Here is an 18521-nt window from a genome sequence, read left to right as displayed (position 1 = left end):
GGTTAATTTAAAATACCTTGTTTAAGAAGACAAATGACTTTCAGAGAGAGGCCATTTTACTAATCTAAGAGTAAAAGTGATAACCAGGATTTAATTCTTAATTTGTGCATTGAAAATTATTGTTCAGGTAATTACATTCTTAAAAAGTCTGGTTGAGTACTAACTAGAGAGTAAAAAGTAAAGATGGGAAAAGACTGGAGCTGTTTGAAAACTAAAGTACATAAAGTTTGCTGCTTGTTCTGCCCTTACTTGAGACTAGGGACGTAAAAAGTCAGTTAAAAAGGCAAGCATGTAACCACAGAAAATCCCAGTTACACGTGCTGTGAGTGCTGCTGTATAAATTTTAACTAAACTTTATACTTCAGAGCCCGCAGCAAAGCCTCACCGGGAGTGGGACTATCAGCCCCTGCTGGTGCTGATCCCAGGGAAGCTTCATTGTGGGCTCTGCAGCCAGCTTCCCAGGAGCGGGGCTGGCAGGGGAGCCAATGTGTAACCTGTGGCAGGGGAGGGTGGACAGGCAGGCCAGCTCCGTCATGGACAGGGGTTGTTCTGCCGGCCCACTAGAGTAGCCCCTGCCCACAGTGAGCCCTGCACTGGGATGGGCGGTGAGCTGCTCCACCCCCTGTGGTTAACTGGAACCAGTAATGCATACCGGTTAACCTTTCACATCCCTATTTGAGACATGGTTTTAGATGTTGATGAAGAGGAGACCAAAAGGTAAAGTGAAGTCACATATTGTGTAATACCTGAAGACAAATATTTCTTGATCCATTTGGGAAAAGAGAAAAAAACTGGTGGTGTGATTTATCTGAGTTTCCAGAAGAGTTTGGATGGTTGGTAGGAAGAATTATCAAAATCATGTTTTGAAACTTTTACATATACAGATACATATACACTCAGAAAACAAATACATATTTTATATGCATAAAGGGAACTTTTAAGCCTGCGTTTGTGTTGGGGAAGGGGAAACTTTCCATGCAAAAAGTTTCTTGAAATAAATGGACTTTATTTGTTGTTGTTTTGAATTATACCTAGTTACTCAGCATACAGGAAGGAAAACATAAACTCTGTTTCCTTTGCACTTTAAGATAGTGACTTATTTGGATTATGATGCAGCATTCCTCTTTGGAACTTCAGTTGCCAAAGCATGAGATATGTTCCATAGTATGCTGGGAACACCCTACTTGTGTAAGTGATCTAAAATTATATCAAATTTCTGGTGGCAATAAAGACAATATTGGAGTTTTAAAACAGCTGTTTTTTTGTGTCCCAGTTTACCTGCACATACATCACTATCTATTTTAGACTAAAGCTGCTTCAAAAAGTGGGTTTTTTTGTGTTAGTATGTTGTCATAATTAACTAACAGGGCACTCTTACTGCTGTACTGTAGAGTTGCAGTTGGAAAATTTTTGCTATGTCATTCAGTAGAAAAGAAAGTCAAATTTGTAATTTAGAAATCTGGAAAAAAAGACCAGACGTTTTTGTCAGTACAGCACTTTTAACTTTTTAGATAAAAATGACTTTTCCAAATCAAATCAAAGGCAGTTGTTCTTTGGCAGTTCTATTAAATTGCAATTACTTGTTGAGTAGCATTTCCTTATAGAGAATTTAGATCTGAACTTATGGGTGATAATGCTGTTATTTGTGAGAGTGGTGAATTGCTAAGCTTTTCAAAAATTTTGGAGAAGGAAATAAATTGCAGTATAATAAGTAGAAGTTGTGTCTTTGTTTTGTTGTGTCTTTTGGTCTGGCAATCAGAAATATTGAAGACATTAAAAGGTTTTCCTTTTATGTGGTATTTTTTTTTAAATCTAGCTTCCTTCCTACTTTTCTCAGTTTCTCTTTCCTGTTAGGTGAACTGATGTTACAGGAAAGGGGATACGTGTTTGGTTCAAAATTGGTTGCAGTCTGAACCTGTATCTCTACCTCTCTATTTCTTCTCCACCTTTCACAGATGCATTAGGATTAGGGATGTCAAATCCTGTTTAACTGGTTAACCAGTTAATTATGATGTTTAATTGGTTGACTGATTAAAAGGGGACAGGCAAGAGGCCCCACTCTAGCTCGGCTGGGCTATAGCGGCACCCCACCTTCCAGGACCGGGCTAGAGAGCCCTCACCTCATGCTTATCAGTTAGTATTTTGACTAGTCAACTAGTTGATAGCCTCCCCCTTTGCTGCCTCTATAAGATAAAAACCCCAGGTGCCTTTCAAAGGGGCATCCACCGCCCCTTTTAATGCCACCTGTGCACCTTTCAAAGGGGCAGCCGTGGAGCCTAGAATCTTGTGGCATTTTCCCAGAACTTGGGAGCAGCTAGAGACTCCCCAACTGATCCAGGATTCTAGGGAAACGCCGCAAGGAGCCTGGGATCAGCTGGGGAGTCCGGGGTCAGCTGGGGACTCTCAGCTGACACCAGGCTCCTCGCGGCAGTGGAACCCGAGGTCAGCTGGGGAGTCCCCAACTGATCCCGGGTTCCAGGGAAATGCCACCGGGACCCTGGGGTCAGCTGGCTCCAGGTCTGCCCCTTTAAAATGCTGCCTCTGCTTCCCCTGGAACCCAGGGTCAGCTGGGGAGTTGACCCACTCTGTGCTGCTGCTTTTGTATCAGAGGCAGCAGCATGGGTTGCCAGGGGGAAACTGGTCTGTGAGGGGAGCCAGTTTAAAAACTAGCCTCCCTCATGGGCCGCTGCCTGTTGCCCCACAGTATTGCTTTTGCTACAGAGGCAACAGTGTAGGGTGGAGCTCCCAGACCCAGCACGAGCCAGAACTGAGCTGGGCTGCCTGTCCGCCTGGCTCCTAATACATGTTAAATGCATAACTGCAGTGGGGAGAGGCCCCCTGGGCCTGACGGGAATGTGTGTAGCCTATAGCATTATCCTATAAGCTTTTGCTTATCAGTTAATCGTCTACAATATTACATCCCTAAGTTTGACATCCAAAGTTTTGAACCTACTATGCAATGTGGATTTCTCATCTCTTCCTTGGTTCTCTATCATGTCTCCAGACTAAAATTAGCCTTCAAAGAAGAAGGCCTCTACCTATACCAGGGTCCTAAAAGTTAAATTCAATTCTAGGAAAAACTTTAAAAAAAACAACAAATGGTCTTGAAGCATCCCTGGATCCCTTCCATTCACCTGCAGAAGTGGTTTGTGCCCATGAAAGCTCATGATAGCATCTACATTTTTTTGTTAGTGTCTAAGGTGCTGCAGGACCATTCTTTTAAAGTTTTTTCAGTTACAGACTAACACGGCTACCGCCTAAGACTTTTACGTTCCAGGATACATTTTCTGAAGTTGGAGCAGGCCTTTGCCAAAGTGTCACGAAGTCTGTCAGGATAAGAATCTTGAGCAAGCATCTAACCAAGTTCCCAGACAGAATCCATTAATCCTCTCCATGTGAGAGACTGTACTATCACAAGCCTCAATGGTTCAGATATACTCCTCCCACTACCATCTCACACTGCTCATCCCATAAACAGTGCTCTGCTTATGCACTGCTTTTCCCTTTCTGTCCATGCTGTTTGCTCCCTCCTCCTGTTTGGTCAACTGCTCCTTCTTCCATTATATCATGTTCTTGTTCATAAAGTTGCAGGAATGGTGCCTATAACTTTCAGAAGCAGCTCCTGGGGTCATCACATGACACATTTTGCACAACCAGAGATGTAGGATGGTTTGGGGTGGCTGCTGCAGGCCCAATGCATTGGGGGGAACCTTCAGCAGCCACCTCAGTCATACTCTGGATGGGACCCCAGGACCCTGATTTGAGAAGCTGTTGAATTTGGTGAAGCTGTTGAATTTATTTGCCCTCCTTTCCACCCCTGCCCCAAATAACATGAACTGTAGCAGCCGTAGACCTCAGACTTAAAACACTGGAGTCAAGTCAGTGCTTTGGGACAGGACATGCTGACATGGTTATTAACTCTAAAGACAAGTCAATGGACAAGTGTTTTGATGTCATCTAGTGGGATAGAGGTGTTTGAATGATTTATCCCACTGATTTTTGTGTACGTTTGGATAGCATTACTGTAGTTAGTAGTCTGTTCTTCAGAAGTTCGAAGTTTCTGTTGCTTCCTTTAAGCCAGTGGTTCTCAAACTTTTTGGCCCGTGGCCCACACTGCTTAACACAAACCTTTTTGCTAACCATCAACCAACCACCCATATTGACAGAATTGGGTGCAGGAGTAAGCTGAGGGTGGAGGTCTGGGTTGGAGGTTGGCTGCAAGAGCAGGCTGGGGTTGGGTGGAGGCTGGGTGCAGGAGAAGGCTGGGGTTGAGTGGGGGGATCTTGGTGAGATGGGGTGTGTAAGGAGAATGTGGTGGGAGGCGTGTGTGAAGGGAATGGAGGTGCAGGGTCTGGTCATGAGGGAGATGGGGGGACACTTATGTGGCTTTGCAGCTCCAGCTACACCCTGGTGCCACTCTTCAAGCCCCAGCTACTCCCATTGGCCATGATTCTGGCCAATGAGAGCAGCAGGGAAAACCTCTTCAGATGAGGGGTTTCCTGTGCTGCCATTCCTCCCAGACCACACTTTGAGAACCACTACTTTAAGCCAAAGGGAGTTGTAAGGGCTGAGCACCTTTGCAAAGCAGGCCATTAGTGGTTAGTCCCCAATTTATTTTTACCCAGTGCTTGAAAGTTTAGAGAATTACAGAAAAATGTGTGTGGGATTTTGTGTTTCTACCATTTTCCCTCAAAACAGTATCTCATTCTTTGGATGTTAGTCATATTCCTCCTGTACAAGACCTTCTAGTCAAAGCTTTAAGGTCTTGTTACATTCTTTGCAACCCCCATTTCTTAGTGGATCAAAGAACATATTTGTTTGGCTTGTGAACAGTGACAATGGAAACAATCAGGGAACTTCCGCAAAACAGGCAGAATATTTTAAGGCAAGAATTCTCTATTTTTCTTTGTGTGGCTCTTTAAACACTATACTTCCTGATATTGTTATTGGTTGTGGTAGGGAACAACTGAAGCAAAACTAAATAAATATATGCTGAATAATAGTGCTAGCACTATAAGTGGGTGAAATTAAGGAAAGCTCTTGTATAATCTACTCAGGTTTGTGGCACATTGAGATATGTTTTTGTTGAATATATAAATGAGAAAGTGTTAGGATAATTTGATATTCCATCTGTGACAAAATTTGTGAGAAATGAACTGTCTCTCTGCTTTCTCATAGGTAGAGATACAGTAGCACAACATTAACATAATTGGGAGGATGGAGAGAAGGTGGGATATGTATAGCAAAGAAGGTTAAAGGTAAGCAGTAACCTTTTTCTTTCTAAATGAGCTTGGATATATTATACCTCAATTAAATAAAAACACAGTTGGAAAAATCGTTTACACTGCGTCAAGGGTAATGATTAAGGAAAAATGCACTAAAGTTACACACGGGTTAAAAGTAGTGGTTACTGAAATTCATTCTTTCATATTTATCTGTTTGTTAGATTGTAATTGTGTAATTAGAATTCATCTGCTTATTGGATAGGTCAAAGGTATTTTATTTGAAATAATTCCTTTCAAAGAGTGTTTTTTTGTCCAGTGTCATTAAGTTGCCCCGTATCACTAAAAGCTAAAATTGAGAGTAATGCATGCATGGTAATTGTACTAATTTATTGCATTTCCATTGCTGTCCATAAAACTAATTCCTTGTTTCAATAGATTTTGCAATGTGTAAGCTGTCATCAGTGAATGGTACAAGTGGGTTGGAATTTCATATCAGTACTGTCTATGAAGAGTGTTCCAAAGCCTGAGATCCCTTTCTCGTGATGGTTTATTTAAATGTGTTTTGGCTCATAAAACAAATAAATGGCTTCAAACAAGTATTTGGTAACCCTACCAATACATCTACATGCAGTATTGAGGGCATATGATAAAGAGGCACTGTCTAGAATGACATACAAAATTCATCCCTGTCCCCAATTTCCCATTTCAGCAGTAATTTCAGCCTATTTAAATACTGCAGCTTGTGAGATGGGTGACCCAGTAAATTGGGGATACCCGATTTGTTATAATTAGATTGTTTGTGTTTGTCATACATTTCTCAGGATCCTTGGCAATCCTTTATCCAGAAAAAAACCCCAAATAATTTAAAAGGCTTGCATCATTCTTGTTTAAATCTTTTAAACTATTTGTATTGGAAAAAAAATTAAAATAATTATTTCATTTTATAGTAGTCCAAAAACTGGCACGTGGAACACAGTCCTTCTAAATCTATAATGATTTGTCAATTTAAGGAAGATTTCCAGAAAAAATTCCCCAAATGGTATATTTAACTGTGAAAGAGAAATTTGTAGCTTTTACTGTTTCATCGGTGTATAATTTATGTCTTGTAGACGGTGTTTGTTGAAGTGTAGGAGAATGTGAATTCTCAGATATGCTCAGTGCTGCCTTTGAAGTCAGTAGTGAAAAATTCTAAAGTGTGTGTGTGTGTGTGTGTGTGTGTGTGTCAATATTTATTGGTACCTCTTTTTTTCTGGCTTTGTGTAAAAATAAACTTTAAAAATAGTTTGAATTAAAAATCAAACAACTACTAACATGGAAGGAAAGATACTGAAGCTTAGATGAATCAAGTAAATATAAGGCCATGTGTAAGTTTGATGCCATGTATAGTTTGATATAAAATGGATACATAACATCTCACGCACAGTCCATTTGCAGTGGTTGATATAAATTGGGCAGTCTTGTAAGCTATTTATTTCATACCTACCTAAGCCTATTGAGAAACCATTTATCTAATTGAATTTCTTAAACACCTTGATTTTTGGAGTATCCTTACTTAACCAGAGAGTTCCGAATGAAAGATTTTGGTTTTTCTTGTAAAAGCACTAGATGGCATTTATTGCAGTGCAGAGTAAGACACTGTTTCACAAGGTAAAATGCAGCTTTCACAGTCACATTTTAATCATGAGAAACTACTTCATTTCTTAGCTTAGTGGTTTCTGATAATTGGTATTAATCAGGGGTTCTCAAACATTTTGGCATGTGGCTCACCCCACTCACAGGCCTTTCTGCAGACCACTGTCCAACCATCTATGATGACAAAATGGGTGCAGGAGGGGCTGGGAGTGCGTGGTGTGGCCGGGAGGTAGAGTGTAGGAGCAGGCTGAGAGTGAAGGGCCTGGGAGGAGGAGGTAGGGTGCTGGTGCAGGGTGTAGGCATGGAGTCTTGGTGGGAGGGGGATGGGGAGTGGGGTTTGGGTATGAGGGAGATGGGGGCACTTACCTGGCTCTCTGCCTCACGGGCTCCCAGGCATCACACCCTTGCTGCTCCCATTGGCTGTGATTTTGGCCTATGAGAACAGTGGGGAAAGCCTTCAGGCAAGCGATTTCCTGCACAGCTGTTCCCCCAGATGGGGAAAGGGAGCTTAGGGTTTCTTGCCCCGCAAACTAGATCCAGCCCATGAAGCTCACTCCTCCACCCCTCAGTGGAAAGCCCATGCTGGCACTCCAGCCTTGTGGGGTAGAGCTGCGGGGTTGGAGTGCCAGCACAGGCTCTCCACTATGGGTGTAGGGGGTGAGCGCTGAGCTTGTGGTCTACCTGCAAGATGGTCACACTTTGAGAACCACTGATCTAATAGAAAGGAGAGGATGAAGCACTGTGATGACAGTATAGTGGAAAGCAGTACTCTTCCGATGTTCTTCCTCTGTTCTAACAAAAACCATACATGCATTCTCCTATAGGGCAAAGCACCTTAGAGCCACATCACAATGAACAGTGAAGACAACACATAGAAGTCGTGAGATGGTAGTCTTCCTCCATTTTCACTGTTTCACATAGCCTTGAGGCACACACCATACCCAGAGCTACTGTTAGCGTTTATGGGACCCTGTGTAACTAAGCCTCCTCTTCTCTGCTCCCTACCTCTCGCAGAGCTTCTACCAGGCTTCCTCCCTTCCTTTCCCCTCCCACTTTTCCTCTGTGATGCCAGGTTTCCTTGGGGCTAGTGGAGCTGCAGAAACTGAGGGCTCCTCTCCGCCTCCGGCCTGGCAGGAGGGAGACCTCAGTAGTGGCTGGCTGCTGTCGAAAAGGAGCATGTGGTGGGAGAGAGGAGAAGGGTGGGGGGTGGGGGGGGGGGGGTGGGAGAAAACCTACTGCCAACAGGAGAGAGCAGCCAGGGCTAGGGACTGAAGAAGAACCAGACAGCAGAGGTGGTCATGGTATTCCTGTAGGGATGCCTCAAATTTTCAGGTGCCTCATGAAGCTGCATATTTTTCATATGTCTAAGGACAGCCCAGGTCATACCAAACCAATCCAGTTACCCACATTATTGACTCACAGCTGATACAGGTCACCTCTGTCCCTGGGACCAGTGCCCGTAATTCTTGCTCCTAAGATCTAGGAAACCACACAAAAGGTAATAATGTTTTGGCCACCCACTTGTTTTTATCTGGCAGCAAGTTGGAGCTATGCAGTAGAATTTACAAGTACTTTGAAAGGTCACAACCAAGTTTACTATCTTTACTTTTTCAGAGCTAAATAAATATATATTCCCAGTTCTCTGGGCACTTACAATATTTAAACTGCACACAACAGTCAAACATATTAAAAGGCATTCCTAAAAATACTGCCTCCGTTACAAAAACTTACTGCCCTTTATCTTTCCCATAATGCCAGCCAAACCTGATCCACACCTTATTCTTGGAAAAATTGTGAGAAAACAGGAGAGTCTTGCATTATGTCTCAGGTTTTGGTGCATCATCGTGGGAGTGAGTTGCAAAGCGTAGAAACACTGGATGTGAATGTACTGCTGTTCAAATTAGAGGGGTTTTTTAAGTTCTCTTGTGCTTCAGATAATCCCCAGTCTTGAGGCAACAACTGGAACCTTAAGTGTGAAGTTTTTTAGTAGATCATACAGATTTCTGAGAACTAATTCAAGGAAGTCCTTTCAGAAAATACTTCTCATAAAGAGTCTAGACAAGGTCTGTCCTAGCTGTAAGTTTTTGAATAAATGTAAGATCTAAGTTTTTCTATTGTAAAGTATAGTTGAAGATCATATTTGTAGTGCTTACAACAGTAATTCAACCCATAGGTGACATGGATAACGGTAATAAGATCTGCCTTTGTCCATTGCTGCTAAAAAAATTTTTTTTTGGAAAATGCTCTTATCTGGATCTTCAGAAGCAATTGGGTGGTGTTAATAGTCAATAAAATAAAATTACCAATAAAATAAAAATAGGGACCTTATCCAGGTCGTGGTCCCATGAAACTTCAGTGTTACTGCACTAGCAGGTCTGGATTAGTTAGAAATAAAGTTGGGTGTCTTCAGCACACTGAAACCTTTACAACCTTTATGTTACACATTTAAACCTTATGTACTGTCTCTAATCCCCCAAATCATGGTTCATGAATCTTGAATTGTGTAGTGGAATTAATAGAAATGAACCTGCTAGAACCCTGAAATAAGGCAGTTCTTAAGGTGAACAGTTACCCAGTATTATCCTGAGATCTTTCAGAGGTAGGAGGGACCAGCTTGAGCATATCCATCTCTAAGTGTGTCATGGACAGGAGAGTCAAAGGCAGCTAATATTAAAAACAAAAAACACCGTGGATATTGTTAGGTGACCAACATTAACCCAACATTGCTAGTGCAGTTTCTCTGTATTTAGATTTAAAATCAATTGACTAGGGTCAAACTTGTCTCAACTCTGCTGGCATTTTCACCACAAGCTAATATAAAATATTCTCCAGAAAGAAGATTCACAACAATATGAAAATTTCTTGAACAAGGGTCTACCTGCTTCATTAAAGGTGACCTTCAAGAAAAAAAATAGGCAAATATGCCTTCATGAAAACTTTAGTGTGTGTCCCTGTGGCGGGCCCCTCCCGCCTGGGTCCCCGACCCCTTGTGATACAGTCTCTCCCTGGCCCTTTAAGCCAGGCCAAAGGCCCTCTGGCCTGAGTCCCCAAAACAGTCTATAGCTGGCCCTTTAAGCAGGGCTAAGGCCCCCTGGCCGAGTCCACAAAACAGTCTATAGCTGGCCCATTAAGCAAGGCCAAGTCCACAACGCAGTTTGTCGTTGTAGCGGGGGCACACCCCAGGTAGGGGGACCTGGGTCCCCCCTACTCCACCGGGTCCCAGCCCAGGGCCCTGTGAGTGACCAGGTACCGGGTCACTCTCTCGGCGGGGCCATCCAGCCGAAACGCGCCGAGGTTCTCGGGCTGGGAGCGGCAGCTCCTGCTCCTGCCCTGGGCCACTTCCTACCTGGACCCCCGGGCTTCCTTCCCCTGGACTTGCCCAGCTGGCTGCGATCTCCAGGCCGGCGTCCTCTCGGCAGGCAGTCTCTGGGTTGCACCGATTCACCTCCACCTTCCTTCCGGCCTCTCCTGGAGTCCCTGGCAACCGCTGAGGGAGAGCTCCCTTCTCCAGTCCTTCTCCTTTGGCTGCCTCCCCTGACTGAGTCCTGGCCCAGGCTTTTATAGCCCTGCTGCAGCCCGGGCATGCTCGGTAGGACTGAGGGGGAGGAGCCTCTGCAGCCAGGTAACCCTGGCTGGGCCCTGTAGGTTCAATGCGGGGCTGCCTCGCCCTGTCACAGTCCCCTTTTAATTAAAGTCTGAAAGAAACACATCTGGGACTTCAGACTACTTCCTAAAAAATAGGGAACACCAGACTTGATATGCTTGACAATTCCAAGGGGAGAAAACAAGCAGGACAAAAGTGGAAAAAGTAAAATAAAAAAAACTCTGAAGGTTGCCTTTTCTTATTATACTGTAAAGCAGAAATAAACAAAAAGACACAAAGTCAGTTCTTTGGTTTCATTTTCACTTTGTTCTCCTTGCCCTGATCAGGCTTGGAAAGATGATAATTTTATTGGTAAATGATGATAAACATTTATTCCCCTGTATGCATGCATGCTCACAAACTGATGAAAACATATTTCCACGATTGATAATTGAAGTTTACGGTAGAGATGACAGTGGTTAGCCAGCTAACCATTTAACTGATAAGAGATTCCACTGATTGCTGGGATATGTACTCTTATTTTTTCTCTGGATACATTTACATAGCAATTAAACAGCCCTGGTTGGCCTCTGTTAGCTAACTCAGCTGTTAAGACTGTAAAATTGCAGTGTAGATATTTGGGTTCTGGCTACAGATGTAGGACGCCCAAGGGGACAAAGTCCCTCCAATCCGAGCACAAATGTCTACAACACAATTTTACAGCATCAGTCCTGTGAACCTGAGTTGGTGGTTGGGCCAGCTGAGGGTGTTCAGTTGCTGTGTAGACACCCTTCATGGTTGACAGAGCGTGCAGCATGTTTTGTTGCCTGTGGAAACATTAACTAATCCCGTTTTTTACCTGGAATTTTATCTGTTCATCGGGGAACTTGATGCTTAGTGTGACTATTCTTTCACTACAACCCTGGACTCACGCCATTTATTTATTCAACCAATGTATTATATAGCTTTCCAGTAAACAGGAGAATAATTCCATTGTGAAGAGGACAAGAAACATCCTTGTATGAATTGTGTTTTGCACCATTGCATCCAAAGTCTGGCTTTTCTTTGCAAGTTGGCTTTGCAGAGTACTGTGCTGTTTGCCTATATGTTGGAGATAATGACAAACTCAGAACTTTTCTTTAGTGAGAATCTTTCTAAAGTAAGATTAGGTCAGAATTATTTTTTCATTTTAAAATCTGATTAAGCTAATATCATACTACAGTACATAAATGCTGAAAGCCCTAAATTTGTGACGAATCCTGTTTATCTAATGCTTGTTCATGTGTAGTAATCTCTTAGTATTAGAATGGTTTAATGGGGATATTTGAAAGAGATATCCATCCAAAAATGTTCTTGTTTTCCTTTCCACATAGCAAATGCTTACATACTTTTGGTTGCTCTTACTTCAGCTTGAACTTGCAGAGGGATATCCTGCCATGTCCCCTTGTACTATGCCCTGATGCAGTTGCTGTTACCTCCTTTTCATCTGTTCGCTTCTCTAATTCTGGTTTTCCTTGCTAACAAGGAGCCATTGCACGCAACAGCACATTTATTTATCAGTATGTATCTCTTCATCCAGGCTGACTCAACCCCATCTTTTTCCTACCTGTTCCCCTTCAAACTGTTTTCTGTGGACAGGTGAGGAGGGGAGGAGAATTAGGAAATACTTCTTGATAGACTAATAATGTTGTCTGCCTTATAAAAACCAGCAGCAAGTTTCTAACTGTTGGTTATATATATTGCTCCTAGTATAATTTGTACCTCTAAAATCCGGGACTCTCTGGTCTGGCAACATCTGTGGTCCAGCAGGACCATGGATATTGTTGGTACGGAGAACTCTGGCTGTCCAGGTTCAGAAACGCAGCCCAGTCTGGGCTGGTAGTGGTGAGCACATCCCCAATGGGGCTGGTGCGGTGGGGAACATAGCCTTAACCAGGGCTGACGACAAAGAGTGCAGCCCAAACTGGGGCTGGAGGCAGCAGGGTCAGTGGACAGGAACACAGCTCTGGCTGGGGCTGGCATGATAGGGGTAGGGGCACAACCAGGGCTGGAGTCAGCGGTGCCGGCAACTGGGCGGACAACCCAGACTGGCGCTTTGGGGGGCATAGCTAGGGTTGCCAGGTGTCCAGTTTTGAACCGGACAGTCCAATATTTGAGCTTTCTGTTCTTGAAACAAATTGAGAAAATATAAATGTCCGAATAGTGATAGAGATGTAACCGTGTTAGTCTGGGGTAGCTGAAGCAAAATAAATGTCCGGTATTTTCTAAATAAGATGTAATGTAGATTGTGATGTAATGTCAAGTGTGTCCGGTATTTTTGTTGAAACCATCTGGCAACCCTAGGCATAGCCCCATCTGGGGCTAGAGGAATTGGGGCCGGCCCCTTTTTATGGTTGGCACAGTGGGGAATGCAGCTCCGGTCAGGGCTTGCACGGTGAAGTGCTGGAGGCTACGGCAGGGAGCAGAGCCTATAGCTGGGTGGGGAGCCCTAACCTCCCCTTGTCCACAAACTATTGTTGAGGTCCTAAGAGTGCTAGAGTAGGAAAGTTTGACTTGTAGTATGTAGTTTGGAAGGAAGTCAGATAGTTAAGTTCGAGTTTTTTTCTTGTTATGTCAGGGAACCGGCTTTAGACTCCGCTACCTATGTATTGGAGAATGAATATTTCCTCTCTGTGCTGTTTCTGACCTTTGTGGTGTAATACTTTATCTCAGCTTCCAGTTTTCTTATTTGTTTATTTTCCATGTACAAAGTCATGCTGAACTGTAGCTTTCATCAAATTAATTTAGAAAGTTGAATACAATAATTGGATTTGAGAGTGCTGGGCTAGATAATGTAAATTGATCAATAAAAATACATATAAGTGATTGTAAGAGTTGGAACACATTAAAAGTGAAATGTAAACTGCCACATGAAACTATGGTAAACGTCAGAAGCCATTTAAAATTCCAGATTGTGTTAAATCATCTGAAAAAAATCCTAGGAAGAATGTATTTCTTTAACAGGCAATGAAAATGTTTGTTTTTAAAAGCCCAGTAGGCTGACTCATTCTTTCTAACATTTATCAAAGTTAAACCAGCTAAGCAGTACCACACCCTGCATACCAGAAAAGCGGCTTTCTACAGACACATCCATCTCCACTCCTCTAAGCTCTGCAAATTGTAGTGAAATGGATCAACTCTGTCAGCTGAGCAGTTATATACTTTAATCTGTCTATAACGGGAAATAGTTTCACCCGCCCACATGTCACAGATGGACTGGATTTCCCAGTATGCTTTTTTTCTCCTCCTCTCTTCTTAAGTGCTGCTGACGTCATTGTACACAGTTCACCGAGAAAATACAGCTGAAGAAGCAGCAATCTTTGAGCCAGGCATGTGTTTGGTGAGAATGTGCTTTATATAAATGCTTTATCTGTACATGTGGCATTAAGCTAGTGTGTGCTCTTTGTAGCTGCTTTCAGGGAAGATTTGCTATGATTTCTTTTGAGTTAAAAAGTGAAGTATAGAGAAAACAGTTTGAAAACTAGTAACTGCGAACATTCAGTAGAGAGGAAGTGTAACATGAACTTTGTCATTTGGAGGAGAGGGAGCTTAGTATGTAAAAAGCGTGCTGAAACACTGAATTGAAATTCTGAAGTTTGATCTTTTAGACATGTTTCCTTTCTGAACGGACAAACTATATTAATATATACTTAAAATAAGAAAAAAGTGCAATTCCCAGATCGTTAGCAGCAAAGCCACGGAGAGAAAAATTCTGTCATGTGAATTAGATGGCAAAATGTCAGTGAATTAGCAGATCTTATATTCTGAACGATCATGTTTTAATCATAAGACAAATCTGAAGCATAGTAGAAGGCCTGAGATTGCTCGGTGAAGAATAAAATACAACCGCATCTTAAAATGTCAAGAGTACATGATTTTTTGGAAAAAAGGCACACAGTATTAGAACTGCAATAAGTCCACTTTGTTACTCTTCATTGGTCAAATAAGGGCTAACTAGAATGTTAAGTCCTTTCTTCTCATTAGCTGAAGAGTAAGTATCTCCAAAAGGGGAGTGACTTTTTACATGTACTTTCAGTTTTATGTAATTTTTTAGTTTGTTACTCAGCTTCCTTAGTGAATATTTGATGGCAGATCAGGCTGAATGAAGATGATGGTGAAAATAACTGGAATTGTGGTTGTTCTTTTAAAAAGTAATTTGGTAGGGATCTTTCTATCAGGTATTCTAGAACAGGGGATCTCTCACTTTTTTGTAGCCCTGATGTCATATTAAGGATCTTGTGAACAGCCCTTCCTTCTCACAGGTATGTATACGGACCTCCTCTTGTCCATTTAATCGTGTATGAAACCAGCATGGCAATTGCTTTAATTGGAAAAATAATAACAGGAAAGTACTAATGTATTTTAGCCTCTTTTAATGTGATTTTATCAGTTGGAAGTAAGGAGAGCCAGATCCGCATGAATAGGCAGGTCTCCATAGGCCAGGGATGAATAGACTTTTTGGCCTGAGGGTGACATTGGGTACAGAAATTCTATGGAGAGCTGGGTAGGGAAGGCTGTGGGAGGCTGTGCCTCCCCAAACAGCCAGGCGTGGCCCAGGCCCCATCATCTATCCAACTCCCCCTGCTTCTTGCCCCCCATTATACCTGCCCCCATTACTTCCCACCCCCTGACCATGTCCCCCAGGCACTGGGGAAGCTGAGGCTTCCAGGAAGGTGTGTGTGGGGAAAGATGGAGAGGGGCTGGAGGCTAGCCACTTATGCTTGCAATGCTGCCCAGGAGTTGGGCTGCCTCCCAGCAAGGCTGTCCTGATCCTGCTCCACAGCGGGAGCTCGGGATCAGACTGAAGGGTCTGAAAGGACGGATATGGCCCACAAGCTGTAGTTTGCCTTCCTATGCCATAGATCTCTAGTGGTATGTGGACCTGAGTTTGTTAACCAGTGTGCTAGCATTTAACTGGATGATACAGGTATTATAGAAAATCTAGTGACTAATTAGGCTATTTTTTCATTTACTGGAGCCACGGAAAACATGTTGCTGATCTGAACAAATTTTAAGGAGAGTATAACTCTAGTTCTAGATTAAAAAAAAACTATTTTGGAAAATGTTTTTGAGGAATATGTGATACCATTTGTCCATTTTTGTCAAATGCATGTTTCTCCTTCTCTCCCATACTAATCCCCTTAGTGAAATATGAATTAAAACATATATATGAGATTTCTTATAGGTTTATATATCTTGAGGAAATTTAAATATAACTTAAAGTACTGTGTGGAAGTGCATGTATTTTGGGTGAAGAGTTTTGTAATGGTTGCTCTTTTACCAAGCAGAGGGCAGGTTATATTTAAAGATATACAAATATAACTACTGTAGAAGAATTTACATAAAGTGAAAACACATTAATGTATTTCTTATAGGTGTTATGCTGTAGTTCCTGATTTGTGAAAAGTATGGAACAAAGTTGAATTAAAAAATTGGTTGAGTGCTGTGCTCTTTCTTCAGGAGAGCAGTATATATTGCAGCATGACCTTTCTCTGGTTGGTGGCAGAGAGAGCAAGTAAACTGTCACCTTCATTTTCAGCCCATCTTCTGGATCTCATTAAAGTGAAGTTTCTGATTCTGCCCCTGGGAAGGAGGTGTGTTGTGTGATTAGGGCATTACAGTAATAGGTGTCCGTAAGCAGAGCTTTAAAATAGAGACATAAGTCTAATAATTAGGACTCAGAGACAAGTGATGGTGAAGTGAAGGACCTAGGATCGTGGTCAAGCAGCAACATTCTAGTGAGGAGGCAGCTGCCTCTCACACTTCCCTCTATCCCCCTGATATGCTGGGAGGACGTAGGGAATTCCTTTCTGGTTGCTATTCTGGAATCTGGGTCTGAGGCTTGATCTGCCCATGAAAGTATACCATCTATACGTTTTGTTAGTCTTTAAAGTGCTGCCAGACTATTTGTTTTTTTTAAATTTATTTAATATTATGGTTAGGCTTGGTAGCTGATACATTCATAGTTCCATCTTCTCAAGCTTCATTATACCTCACTCTCCCCTTTCATCATTACTCCTATCACTGAATCTGACATTTTTTCTGTCCTCAGAAGTGGGAAGGAAAGAGACCTTCAGCCACCTATTTCTCCTCACCATCTGTTTTGGGGTTCTCCTCCCCTGTGAATAACTCTAGTGCTTGCCTCTGTTGCTTATTCAGCTTTCCCAAGCTTCAGTGAGAAAGTGACAAAGTTGTGAATAACAACAGTAACACTGTGACTACAGTCTTGTTAATGTCTCTACTTGCTACTGCCACTGGCAATTTAACAACAGCCAGGAAGTCTTTTGCAGAGCAGCATTTTTATTCTAAAGTTTTCAGCATGCCACATATGCATTTATAACAAACCACATACACAAAACATATAAATGCACTTCTTGTATACAGAGTTTGTGTAAAAACCTCTTCCTGTAATGGAAATCAATAGTTTCAGTTACTATCATCTTTGAAGTTACTGGGTGGCGTTACTAAATTGGCATGTTGTGTGCTTTTAATTTCTGTCCCTTCTGTTGATGATTTAGCCTTTTGATGTTTTCTGCGCTGATAAACTCATGACACTGGATTGGTTAATTTGAGGGTCAGTAGTAAATGAACCTGTTTCACATTTGTCACTGTTGCACCTGTAACTGAAGACATGCAGTGACACTAATTCAGGTGTTCATAAAGACAATTGTTCCTTAATAATTCTTAAGGAACAAATGCTTGAGGTGATAGTTATTCTTGTACTGCAATGTCTGGGCTTGGCACTGCTGTACTGGTGTTAGTTTTAGGTGCTATCTGTACTCTGTCTTGTCTCGGGTTATTCTATACAGGTCAGTAGACAGTGTTCTTTATATGATATTAATTATACATACCCAACAGAACACAACACATACTGCTTTTACATGGAGCTTTCATAACAGGAATAGAAATGTTTTGTAATCAAACCTTAATCTCTTCTGAGATAGACGATCTCCACTTTGAAGAATAAATCTTCCCAATTGTTATTGGCAAGTGGATTGTTCCAAGCCATGCTAATTAGACTGCCCAGTGGTCAAAATTTTGTATCACTGTCTATCAGATAGATTAGGAGGATTATCAAACCGTTTCTTTTAGAATTTGAGTTCCCATATTGAAATAACAGGAGTTCCATGAAATTAGGAAGGCCACAACAGAAATCAAGAGATTTGCCATATAATTTGGAACAGAAAAATGAATTTTTAGCAAGGGTTATTCATAGCTAGGGCAAACTTTACTCACAGATGGCCGATGTACATCACCATAGAAGCACAGCAGTAAGAGATGTGGATAAGATCCTTGCTTCTTGGCCATAATTGTTTCCTAAATTTTCAAGAGGAAAACATCAAGGTAGGTTTGCAGTCCAAGGATACATGTGTCTACACTTACAGTCCTGCAGGTGCCCCAGTGCAGCTGTGCCACTGTGGTGCTTAGTGAAAATGCTACCTATGTCAATGGAACAGCTTCTCTTGTCAGCACAGGTACTCCATTTCCCTGAGAGGCAATAGCTGTGTCAAAAACAGACGCCCTACAATCAACATAGTGCAGTCTACACAGGAAGTTAAGTCAATATAATTATATTGCTCAAGAGTTATGGATTTTCTACACATGGGTGGTATCATCTCATGGGCTCTTTCACATCTAAATCACTGGTCTCTGGCCTTTTTAAGCACAATACCACTTTCTGAATTTAAGTCAATCCAGGATCTACCACATACCCAAATAACCTTGCCCCACTTCCTTCCCCTCCCCATTTTCTGTAGAGAAGGGGCTACATTGTTGGGATCTGAATAGTTTACGGGTAAGCCTCACCCTTAATAGCCCCCCTGCCCAGCCTTTAATTGGTTAACAGGCTAAACAGGATTTTACATCTCTAGTGAAGGGGGAGAAGGACACCTGACATCAGTGCCCCCCAGTTTTGCTTCCCTCACCCTGCACAGCACGACAGACGGCAGGAACAGCACAGCAGGAGGAGGAGAGGCTGCTGAAGTGCTGACACTGATTGTCTCCCAGCCAAACCAGAGACTCCAGGTTCTAGGGATGTGAAT

General features: G+C 42.3%; 1 protein-coding gene across 16 annotated transcripts in view; it reads left to right on the top strand.

Annotated features, from left to right (window-relative positions):
- SGMS1 (sphingomyelin synthase 1) overlaps positions 1-18521 on the top strand; it is a 216020-nt gene that overhangs the window by 114430 nt on the left and 83069 nt on the right. For 10 of the 16 annotated variants that reach the window (XM_075935069.1, XM_075935074.1, XM_075935067.1 and 7 more), the window contains one exon: positions 5179-5258. The exons of 3 other annotated variants lie outside the window; for them this stretch is intronic. The gene's annotated coding sequence lies outside the window, so the exon portion shown is untranslated. 3 more of the 16 variants (XM_075935078.1, XM_006121462.4, XM_075935080.1) reach the window with 3 other exon arrangements.

This window comes from Pelodiscus sinensis, chromosome 8 (genome assembly GCF_049634645.1).
Source record: "Pelodiscus sinensis isolate JC-2024 chromosome 8, ASM4963464v1, whole genome shotgun sequence".
Taxonomy (NCBI): domain Eukaryota; kingdom Metazoa; phylum Chordata; order Testudines; family Trionychidae; genus Pelodiscus; species Pelodiscus sinensis.
This window is presented reverse-complemented; position numbering and strand designations above follow the sequence as displayed.